We start from the raw sequence: 12,718 nt of genomic DNA, 5'->3' as shown, positions 1-12,718 counted from the left end.
AGTACTGCCCCTCCGACAGTGCATCGCTCCCTCAGTACTGCCCCTCTGACAGTGCGGCGCTCCCTCAGTACCGCCCCTCCGACAGTGCGGCGCTCCCTCAGTACCGCCCCTCCGACAGTGCGGCGTTCCCTCAGTACTGCCCCTCCGACAGTGCGGTGCTCCCTCAGTACTGCCCCTCCGACAGTGCGGCGCTCCCTCAGTACTGCCCCTCCGACAGTGCATCGCTCCCTCAGTACTGCCTCTCCGACAGTGCATCGCTCCCTCAGTACTGCCCCTCCGATAGTGCAGCGCTCCCTCAGTACTGCCCCTCTGACAGTGCGGCGCTCCCTCAGTACTGCCCCTCCGACAGTGCAGCACGCCCTCAGTACTGCCCCTCTGACAGTGCAGCACGCCCTCAGTACTGCCCCTCTGACAGTGCGGCGCTCCCTCAGTACCGCCCCTCCGACAGTGCGGCGCTCCCTCAGTACTGCCCCTCCGACAGTGCGGCGCTCCCTCAGTACTGCCCCTCCGACAGTGCGGCGCTCCCTCAGTACTGCCCCTCCGACAGTGCGGCGCTCCCTCAGTACTGCCCCTCCGACAGTGCGGTGCTCCCTCAGTACTGCCGCTCCAACAGTGCGGTGCTCCCCCAGTACTGCCCCTCCGACAGTGCGACACTCCCTCAGTACTGCCCCTCCAACACTGTGGCGCTCCCCCAGTACTGCCCCTCCGACAGTGCACCGCTCCCCTGCCCCTCCGATAGTGCAGCGCTCCCTCAGTACTGCCCCTCCGACAGTGCAGCGCTCCCTCAGTACTGCCCCTCCGATAGTGCAGCGCTCCCTCAGTACTGCCCCTCCGATAGTGCAGCGCTCCCTCAGTACTGCCCCTCCGACAGTGCGGCGCTCCCTCAGTACTGCCCCTCAGACAATGCAGCGCTCCCTCAGTACTGCCCCACCGACAGTGCGGCACTCCCTCAGTACTGCCCCTCCGACAGTGCGGCGCTCCCTCAGTACTGCCCCTCCGACAGTGCGGCGCTCCCTCAGTACTGCCCCTCCGACAGTGCGGCGCTCCCTCAGTACTGCCCCTCCGACAGTGCGGCGCTCCCTCAGTACTGCCCCTCCGACAGTGCGGCGCTCCCTCAGTACTGCCCCTCCGACAGTGCGGCGCTCCCTCAGTACTGCCCCTCCGACAGTGCGGCGCTCCCTCAGTACTGCCCCTCTGACAGTGCGGCGCTCCCTCAGTACTGCACTGCAGCATCAGCCTGAATTATGTGCTCGAGTCTCTGGAGTGGGACCTGAACTAACGATGTTGTGACACAGAGGCGAGAGAGACTGATACCCTTTGAACCACAGCTGAGAGTTCAGAAAGTATAAAACACCCGTCAGCCGGGCAGCTCCCAGCCAAATTTGCCAGATTTGCCAACACTCATTCATCAGGAGTGGGACCACGCATCACCTTGCAGTTTTCATAGAATGATACAATACAGAAGGCCATTCGGCCCATCGTGCCGGTGCTGGCTATTTGAAAGAGCTCTCCAATTAGTCCCACTCCCGCCTGCTCTTTCCCCATGTCAGCCGTGGCTCAGTGGGCAGCACTCTCGCCTCTGAGTTGGAGGATTGTGGGTTCGAGTCCCACTCCAGAGACTTGAGCACAAAAATCTAGGCTGACACTCCCAGTGCAGTACTGAGGGAGCGCCGCACTGTCGGAGAGGCAGTACTGAGGGAGCGCCGCACTGTCGGAGGGGCAGTACTGAGGGATCGCCGCACTGTCGGAGAGGCAGTACTGAGGGAGCGCAGTACTGAGGGAGCGCCGCACTGTCGGAGGGGCAGTACTGAGGGAGCGCCGCACTGTCGGAGGGGCAGTACTGAGGGAGCGCCGCACTGTCGGAGGGGCAGTACTGAGGGAGCGCCGCACTGTCGGAGGGGCAGGACTGAGGGAGCGCCGCACTGTCGGAGGGGCAGTACTGAGGGAACGCCGCACTGTCGGAGGGGCAGTACTGAGGGAGTGCCGCACTGTGGAAGGGGCAGTACTGAGGGAGCGCCGCACTGTCGGAGGGGCAGTACTGAGGGAGCGCTGCACTGTCAGAGGGGCAGTACTGAGGGAGCGCTGCACTGTCAGAGGGGCAGTACTGAGGGAGTGCCGCACTGTCAGAGGGGCAGTACTGAGGGAGTGCTGCACTGTCGGAGGGGCAGTACTGAGGGAGCGCCGCACTGTCGGAGGTGCCATCTTTCGGATGAGGCGTTAAACCGAGGCCCCCCCTGCCCTCTCAGGTGGATATTAAACATCTCATGTTGCTATTTCGAAGAACAGCAGGGTGTCCTTGGCCAATACTTATCCCTCAATCAACATCACTAAAAACCCTTATTATCGCATTGGTGCTTGCGGCGGTGCAAGTTGGCTGCTGCGTTTCCTAATTTACATTCAAGAAGTACTTCATTGGCTGTAAAGCGCTTTGGGACGTCTGATGGTCGTGAAAGGTGCGATAGAAATGCAAGACTTTCTTTTTCTTTGTGTAGCCCTGCAAGTATTTATACGGGACTGTGAACTAGGAAACTGGGGGCAAGGGGTCAACCAACATGAGCCGGCAGGGAAGAGATTCGGGGGCATGGCAAAAAAAGGGAGATTTTGAAGGTGGTCTTAAAGGAGGAGAGGTGGAGGAAATTCCAGAGTGTGGGGCTTAGGTGGCTGACGTTGCGGCCGCCAATGGTTGCGGCAAAGGGAGGATACGCAGAGGAATGGGGAGCTCAGCAGTGGTGGAGGAGGTTACAGAGATAAGGAAGAGCGAGACCACGGAGGGATTTCAACACAAGGAAGAGAATTTTCAATTAGAGCCATTGGGGGACCAGGAGCCAATGTAGGCTGGTGCACACAGGGGTGATGGGTGAACAGGACTTCGGTGCGGGATAGGATACGGGAATCACAATTTTGGATGAGCTGAACTTTACGGAGGTTGGAAGGTGGGAGAGCGTTGGAATAGTTGAATCTGGAGGCAATAATGGCAGGGATGAGGGTTTTAGCAGCAGATGAATCTAGAACTAGGGGGCATAATCTCAGAATAAGGGGGCACCCATTTAAGACGGAGATGAGGAGGAATTTCTTCTCCCAGAGGGTGGTGAATCTTTGGAATTCTCTTCCCCAGAGAGCTGTGGAGACTGGGTCATTGAATATATTTAAGGTGGAGATAGACAGATTTTTGAACGCTAAGGGAGTCAAGGGTTATGGGGAGCGGGCAGGGAAGTGGAGTTGAGGCCAAGATCAGACCAGCCGTGATCTTATTGAATGGCGGAGCAGGCTCGAGGGGCCAAGTGACCGACCCCTGCTCCTACGTCTTATGTGCTTATATGAACTGAAGCAGGGGCGGAGACGGGCAAAGTTAAGGAGGTGGAAGTAGGCGTTCTTTGTGATGGAGAGGGTATGGAGTCAGAAGCTCAGCTCAGGGTCAACTAGGACACCAAGATTGCAACTAATCTGGTTCAGCCTGAGACAGTGGCCAGGGAGGGGAATGGAGTCGGTGGCTGGGGAACGGAGTTTGTGGAGGGAATGGTGACAATGGCTTCAGTTTTTCCAATATTTAACTGATGAAATTGCAGCTCACCCGAGACTGGAAGTCGGGCAAGCAGCGCGGCAAGTCGGAGGCAGTGGAGCGTTTGCCAGTGAGGAAGATGGTTGTGGTGGTTGAAGGTTAATCATCACAGCCCCAGGACATCGCTGCAGGAGTTCCTCAGGGCAGTGTCCTAGGCCCAACCATCTTCAGCTGCTTCATCAATGACCTTCCCTCCAACATAAAGTCAGAAATGGGGATGTTTGCTGATGACTGCACAGTGTTCAGCGCCATTCACAACTCCACAGATAATGAAGCAGCCCATGCCCGCATGCAACAAGACCTGGACGACATTCAGGCTTGGACTGATAAGTGGCAGGTAACATTCACGCCACAGAAGTGCCAAGCAATGACTATCTCCAACAAGCGAGAGTCTAACCACCTCCCCTTGACATTCAATGGCATTACCATCGCCAAATCCCCCACCATCAACATCCTGGGGGGTCACCATTGACCAGAAACTTAACTGGACCAGCCACATAAATACTGTGGCTACAAGAGCAGGTCAGAGGCTAGGTATTCTGTGGCGAGTGTCTCACCTCCTGACTCCCCAAAGCCTTTCCACCATCTACAAGGCACAAGTAAGGAGTGTGATGGAATACTCTCCACTTGCCTGGATGAGTGCAGCTCCAACAACACTCAAGAAGCTTGACACCATCCAGGACAAAGCAGCCCGCTTGATTGGCACCCCATCCACCACCTTAAACATTCACTCCCTCCACCACCGGCGTCACGTGGCTGCAGTGTGTACCATCTACAGGATGCACTGCAGCAACTCGCCAAAGCTCCTTCAACAGCACCTTCCAAACCCGTGACCTCTTCCACCTAGTAGGACAAGGGCAGCAGGCGCATGGGAACACCACCGCCTCCAAGTTCCCCTCCAAGTCACACACCATCCTGACTTAGAAGTATATCAGCCATTCCTTCATTGTCACTGGGTCAAAATCCTGGAACTCCCTTCCTAACAGCACTGTGGGAGTACCTTCACCACACGGACTGCAGCGGTTCAAGAAGGCAGTTCACCACCACCTTCTCGAGGGCAATTAGGGATGGGCAATAAATGCTGGCCTTACCAGCGACGCCCAGATCCCATAAACGAATTTAAAAAAAGGTAGAGCTGTGTGTCGTCAGCGCGCATGTGGAAGCTGACCCCATGCCTGCAGGTTGTGACACGAATGGGAAGATCCTTGGGGAACTCCGGAGGTAATGGGGTAAGAGTAGGAAGAGCTACGAGTGGAACCAGGCGAGTGTAGTCCCACTGAACGGGACAATGGAGGAAAGGCATTGGAGGAGGATGGTGCGGTCGACCATGTCAAAGGCTGCAGACAGGTCGAGAAGGATGCGGAGGGATACTGCACCATGGTCACACGTAGCATGTCACTTGTGATTTTGATAAGGGTGGTTTCAGGAAACCTGATTGGAGAGGTTCAAACATGGAGCTGTCTGAAAGATGGGCACGGACTTGGGAGGCAACAACACGTATAAGGACTTTAGAGAGGAAATGGTATGTTGGCCTTCATAGCGAGAGGGTTCGAGTACAGGAACAAGGATGTCTTGCTGCAGTTGTACAGGGCCTTGGTGAGACCGCACCTTGAGTATTGTGTGCAGTTTTGGTCGCCTTATCTGAGGAAGGATGTTTTTGCCATGGAGGGAGTGTAGCAAATATTCACCAGACTGATACCTGGGATGGCAGGAATGAGGAGAGATTGGGTCGATTGGGCTTATATTCGCTGGAGTTTAGAAGAATGAGAGGGGATCTCATTGAAACTTATAAAATTCTAACAGGACTAGACAGACTAGATGCAGGAAGGATGTTCCCGATGGTGGGGGAGTCCAGAACCAGGGGTCACAGTCTAAGGATAAGGGGTAAGCCATTTAGGACAGAGATGAGGAGGAATTTCTTCACCCAGAGAGCGGTGAACCTGTGGAATTCTCTACCACAGAAGGCAGTTGAGGCCAATTCATTTAATATATTCAAGATGGAGTTGGATATATTTCTTAAGGCTAAAGGGATCAAGGGATATGAGGAGAAGGCAGGGACAGGGTACTGAATTTGGATGATCAGCCATGATCGCATTGAATGGCGGAGCAGGCTCGAGGGGCCGAATGGCCTACTCCTGCTCCTATCTTCTATGTTTCTATGAAAGGGAGGTTGGAGATGGGGCAGAACTTTGCAAGAAGAGAAAGGTGGGTTTATCGAGGAAGGGTTGATGACGGTGGTTATCAGAAGGAGGGGACAGTACCTGAGGAGAGGGAACCATTTACAATATCAGCTAATATGGGGGGCCAGGAAGTGAAGTTGGGTGGTCAGCAGTTTGGTGGGAATAGGGTCAAAGGAGCAGGAAGTGGGTCTCATGGACAGGATGAGCTTGGAGAGAGCATGAGGGGAGATCGGAGAGAAACTGGAAAAAGGCACGGGTTAAGGGCTAGGGCAGGGGGCGGGGGTGAGTCATGGGGGTAGTTTAGCTTGGTGGGCTAGGGGAAGGTAGGGAAGCAGCAAGGTAGCTGAACAGATGGTCTCAATCTTCATGACAATGTCCATGAGCTCCTCACACTTGTTGTTGGAGGTGAGGGTGGAAGGGGTAGGGGATAGTGGTTTAAAAAGAAAGTGCTGCATTTATATATTTATCCCTCAATCAACACCACTAAAACAGATGATCTGGTCATTATCACATTGCTGTTTGTGGGAGCTTGCTGTGCGCAAATTGGCTGCCGCATTTCCTACATTACAACAGTGACCACACTTCAAAAGTACTTAATTGGCTGTAAAGCGCTTTGGGACATCCTGACGTGCTATAGAAATGCAGGTTCTTTCTTTCTTTCAGTCCCTACCCTGGAGTTTCACTCCAGACCAGCTCACAGGCAAGCGACTGAACTCTGTCAGAGCACGATGAAGCAAAACCTCCGCGTGCATCGTTCCTCACACGAGTCGAAGTCATGCTGCCATCGCCTACAACCGTGGTTGGAAGGCTAATGATCGGTTCATGCAGTACCCCGATATCTAGCATCCTCTTGTTCTGTGTCTTCCCCTTCCTTGCTGTGCCAGAGATAAAGAGGAACACCCCGCTGACCCCAACAAAAATGCAGCGGCCGAGATCTCGGGGATCGATTTGGTCAGGCTCGCGACTTGCACCGAGATGACCCCGTGTTCTACACTGTCTGGACAGCCTTCTGCTCCTTGTACGGGACACCTCCCAGGTCCCTGCAACGTGGAGGTACTTGCTCCAAGCCTGGCTTCTGTGCGGGTGCTGCTTCTCTCTCCCGAGCTGGGTTCACGCGCACTTTCCCCAGAGATGACTGAAATGGTAAAAATCGGGTCATGCCATAACCGGCTGGCCACAGAGACGTCTAGAGTTTGGCAAAATAAAACTCACAATTCGTGTCAAAACTCAACATAGAACCACACCTGTCCTCCACACAGCTGATACACACCTGCACTAAATACAGGTACTCAACATAGGAGGGATGGTAACCCCATTAACACACGGGATGGGTAACCCCATTAACACACGGGATGGGTAACCCCATTAACACACGGGATGGGTAACCCCATTAACACACGGGATGGTAACCCCATTAACACACAGGATGGGTAACCCCATTAACACACGGGATGGTAACCCCATTAACACACGGGATGGTAACCCCATTAACACACGGGATGGGTAACCCCATTAACACACGGGATGGTAACCCCATTAACACACGGGATGGTAACCCCATTAACACATGGGATGGTAACCCCATTAACACACAGGATGGTAACCCCATTAACACACAGGATGGTAACCCCATTAACACACGGGATGGTAACCCCATTAACACACGGGATGGTAACCCCATTAACACACGGGATGGGTAACCCCATTAACACACAGGATGGTAACCCCATTAACACACGGGATGGGTAACCCCATTAACACATGGGATGGTAACCCCATTAACACACGGGATGGTAACCCCATTAACACACGGGATGGTAACCCCATTAACACACGGGATGGGTAACCCCATTAACACACAGGATGGTAACCCCATTAACACACGGGATGGGTAACCCCATTAACACATGGGATGGTAACCCCATTAACACACGGGATGGTAACCCCATTAACACACGGGATGGTAACCCCATTAACACACGGGATGGGTAACCCCATTAACACATGGGATGGTAACCCCATTAACACACGGGATGGGTAACCCCATTAACACATGGGATGGTAACCCCATTAACACACGGGATGGTAACCCCATTAACACATGGGATGGTAACCCCATTAACACACGGGATGGTAACCCCATTAACACACGGGATGGTAACCCCATTAACACACGGGATGGGTAACCCCATTAACACACGGGATGGTAACCCCATTAACACACGGGATGGGTAACCCCATTAACACATGGGATGGTAACCCCATTAACACACGGGATGGGTAACCCCATTAACACATGGGATGGTAACCCCATTAACACACGGGATGGGTAACCCCATTAACACATGGGATGGTAACCCCATTAACACACGGGATGGTAACCCCATTAACACACGGGATGGGTAACCCCATTAACACACGGGATGGGTAACCCCATTAACACACGGGATGGTAACCCCATTAACACACGGGATGGTAACCCCATTAACACACGGGATGGGTAACCCCATTAACACATGGGATGGTAACCCCATTAACACACGGGATGGGTAACCCCATTAACACATGGGATGGTAACCCCATTAACACACGGGATGGTAACCCCATTAACACATGGGATGGTAACCCCATTAACACACGGGATGGTAACCCCATTAACACACGGGATGGTAACCCCATTAACACACGGGATGGGTAACCCCATTAACACACGGGATGGTAACCCCATTAACACACGGGATGGGTAACCCCATTAACACATGGGATGGTAACCCCATTAACACACGGGATGGGTAACCCCATTAACACATGGGATGGTAACCCCATTAACACACGGGATGGTAACCCCATTAACACACGGGATGGGTAACCCCATTAACACACGGGATGGGTAACCCCATTAACACACGGGATGGTAACCCCATTAACACACGGGATGGGTAACCCCATTAACACACGGGATGGGTAACCCCATTAACACACAGGATGGTAACCCCATTAACACACGGGATGGGTAACCCCATTAACACACGGGATGGGTAACCCCATTAACACACAGGATGGTAACCCCATTAACACACGGGATGGGTAACCCCATTAACACACGGGATGGGTAACCCCATTAACACACGGGATGGTAACCCCATTAACACACGGGATGGGTAACCCCATTAACACACGGGATGGGTAACCCCATTAACACACGGGATGGTAACCCCATTAACACACGGGATGGGTAACCCCATTAACACATGGGATGGTAACCCCATTAACACACGGGATGGTAACCCCATTAACACACAGGATGGTAACCCCATTAACACAGGTGGTCTCACAGTTTCATAACAATTGGATAAACAATTAAAAAAAGGTTAAGCTCATGACAGAATCATAATCCCAGGAGCCAGAGCCCTGTATGAATATTTCTCTCCCTGGCCGAGGAACACTGAGGCCAGCTCACTCGGCATGGAGTGGCAATGGGTGCAGGGGCCTCCCTGCTCCGTACAGCTCTCTCAGCCTCAGGTTTATTTCTTGCTGTGTTTGCCTCTCCCAGTAGATGGTTGGTGAGATCTGTCCGGGTTGTACCTCAGATCCATGAGGAGATGGTTGGTGAGATCTGTCCGGACTGTACCTCAGATCCATGAGGAGATGGTTGGTGAGATCTGTCCGGACTGTACCTCAGATCCATGAGGAGATGGTTGGTGAGATCTGTCCGGACTGTACCTCAGATCCATGAGGGAATGGTTGGTGAGATCTGTCCACACTCTACCTCAGATCCATGAGGGAATGGTTGGTGAGATCTGTCCGGACTGTACCTCAGATCCATGAGGAGATGGTTGGTGAGATCTGTCCGGACTGTACCACAGATCCATGAGGGAATGGTTGGTGAGATCTGTCCGGACTGTACCTCAGATCCACAAGGGAATGGTTGGTGAGATCTGTCCAGACTCTACCTCAGATCCATGAGGGAATGGTTGGTGAGATCTGTCCGGACTGTACCTCAGATCCATGAGGGAATGGTTGGTGAGATCTGTCCGGACTGTACCTCAGATCCATGAGGGGATGGTTGGTGAGATCTGTCCAGACTCTACCTCAGATCCATGAGGGAATGGTTGGTGAGATCTGTCCGAACTGTACCTCAGATCCATGAGGGAATGGTTGGTGAGATCTGTCCAGACTCTACCTCAGATCCATGAGGGAATGGTTGGTGAGATCTGTCCGGACTGTACCTCAGATCCATGAGGGAATGGTTGGTGAGATCTGTCCGGACTGTACCTCAGATCCATGAGGGAATGGTTGGTGAGATCTGTCCGGACTGTACCTCAGATCCATGAGGGAATGGTTGGTGAGATCTGACCGGACTGTACCTCAGATCCATGAGGGAATGGTTGGTGAGATCTGTCCGGACTGTACCTCAGATCCATGAGGGAATGGTTGGTGAGATCTGTCCGGACTGTACCTCAGATCCATGAGGGAATGGTTGGTGAGATCTGTCCGGACTGTACCTCAGATCCATGAGGGAATGGTTGGTGAGATCTGTCCGGACTGTACCTCAGATCCATGAGGGAATGGTTGGTGAGATCTGCCCGGACTGTACCTCAGATCCATGAGGGGATGGTTGGTGAGATCTGTCCAGACTCTACCTCAGATCCACAAGAGAATGGTTGGTGAGATCTGTCCAGACTCTACCTCAGATCCATGAGGGAATGGTTGGTGAGATCTGTCCGAACTGTACCTCAGATCCATGAGGGAATGATTGGTGAGATCTGTCCGGACTGTACCTCAGATCCACAAGGGAATGGTTGGTGAGATCTGTCCAGACTCTACCTCAGATCCATGAGGGAATGGTTGGTGAGATCTGTCCGGACTGTACCTCAGATCCATGAGGGAATGATTGGTGAGATCTGTCCGGACTGTACCTCAGATCCATGAGAGAATGGTTGGTGAGATCTGTCCGGACTGTACCTCAGATCCATGAGGGAATGGTTGGTGAGATCTGTCCTGACTGTACCTCAGATCCACAAGGGAATGGTTGGTGAGATCTGTCCAGACTCTACCTCAGATCCATGAGGGAATGGTTGGTGAGATCTGTCCGGACTGTACCTCAGGTCCATGAGGGAATGGTTGGTGAGATCTGTCCGGACTGTACCTCAGATCCATGAGGGAATGGTTGGTGAGATCTGTCCGGACTGTACCTCAGATCCATGAGGGAATGGTTGGTGAGATCTGTCCGGACTGTACCTCAGATCCATGAGGGAATGGTTGGTGAGATCTGTCCGGACTGTACCTCAGATCCATGAGGGAATGGTTGGTGAGATCTATCCGGACTGTACCTCAGATCCATGAGAGAATGGTTGGTGAGATCTGTCCGGACTGTACCTTAGATCCATGAGGGAATGGTTGGTGAGATCTGTCCGGACTGTACCTCAGATCCATGAGGGAATGGTTGGTGAGATCTGTCCGGACTGTACCTCAGATCCATGAGGGAATGGTTGGTGAGATCTATCCGGACTGTACCTCAGATCCATGAGAGAATGGTTGGTGAGATCTGTCCGGACTGTACCTCAGATCCATGAGGGAATGGTTGGTGAGATCTGTCTGGACTGTACCTCAGATCCACAAGGGAATGGTTGGTGAGATCTGTCCAGACTCTACCTCAGATCCATGAGGGAATGGTTGGTGAGATCTGTCCGGACTGTACCTCAGATCCATGAGGGAATGGTTGGTGAGATCTGTCCGGACTGTACCTCAGATCCATGAGGGAATGGTTGGTGAGATCTGTCCGGACTGTACCTCAGATCCATGAGAGAATGGTTGGTGAGATCTGTCCGGACTGTACCTCAGATCCATGAGGGAATGGTTGGTGAGATCTGTCCGGACTGTACCTCAGATCCATGAGGGAATGGTTGGTGAGATCTGTCCGGACTGTACCTCAGATCCATGAGGGAATGGTTGGTGAGATCTGTCCGGACTGTACCTCAGATCCATGAGGGAATGGTTGGTGAGATCTGTCCTGACTCCAGCTCAGATCCATGAGGGAATGGTTGGTGAGATCTGTCCGGACTGTACCTCAGATCCATGAGGGGATGGTTGGTGAGATCTGTCCAGACTCTACCTCAGATCCATGAGGGAATGGTTGGTGAGATCTGTCTGGACTGTACCTCAGATCCATGAGGGAATGGTTGGTGAGATCTGTCATGACTGTACCTCAGATCCATGAGGGAATGGTTGGTGAGATCTGTCCGGACTGTACCTCAGATCCATGAGGGAATGGTTGGTGAGATCTGTCCGGACTGTACCTCAGATCCATGAGGGAATGGTTGGTGAGATAGAGTTATAGAGTCATAGAGTTATACAGCACAGAAAGAGGCCCTTCAGCCCATCGTGTGCACGCCGGCCATCAAACCCTGTCTATCCTAATCCCATTTTCCAGCATTTGGTCCGTAGCCTTGTATGCTATGGCGTTTCAAGTGCTCATCTAAATGCTTCTTGAATGTTGTGAGGGTTCCTGCCTCTACCCCCCTTTCAGGCAGTGAGTTCCAGATTCCAACCACCCTCTGGGTGAAAAAGTTTTTCCTCAAATCCCCTCTAAACTTCCTGCCCCTTACCTTGAAACTATGCCCCCTGGTTATTGACCCCTCTACTAAAGGGGAAAAGTTCCTTTCTATCTACCCTATCTATGCCCCTCATAATTTTGTACACCTCAATCAGGTCCCCCTCAGCCTTCTCTGCTCTAAGGAAAACAACCCCAGCCTGTCCAGTCTCTCATCATAGCTGAAGCGCTCCAGCCCAGGTAACATCCTGGTGAATCTCCTCTGCACCCTCTCCAATGCAATTACATCCTTCCTATAGTGTGGCGACCAGAACTGCACACAATATTCCAGCTGTGGCCTAACTAGCATTTTGTACAGCGCCATCATAACCTCCCTGCTCTTATATTCTATGCCTCGACTAATGAAGACAAGTATCCCATATGCCT

The sequence above is a fragment of the Somniosus microcephalus genome, unplaced genomic scaffold (genome assembly GCF_052327205.1).
Source record: "Somniosus microcephalus isolate GS21.2 unplaced genomic scaffold, FLI_Smic_1.0 unresolved_chr2, whole genome shotgun sequence".
Classification (NCBI taxonomy): domain Eukaryota; kingdom Metazoa; phylum Chordata; class Chondrichthyes; order Squaliformes; family Somniosidae; genus Somniosus; species Somniosus microcephalus.
The sequence above is the reverse complement of the archived record's forward strand: the minus strand, read 5'-3'. Positions refer to the sequence as shown.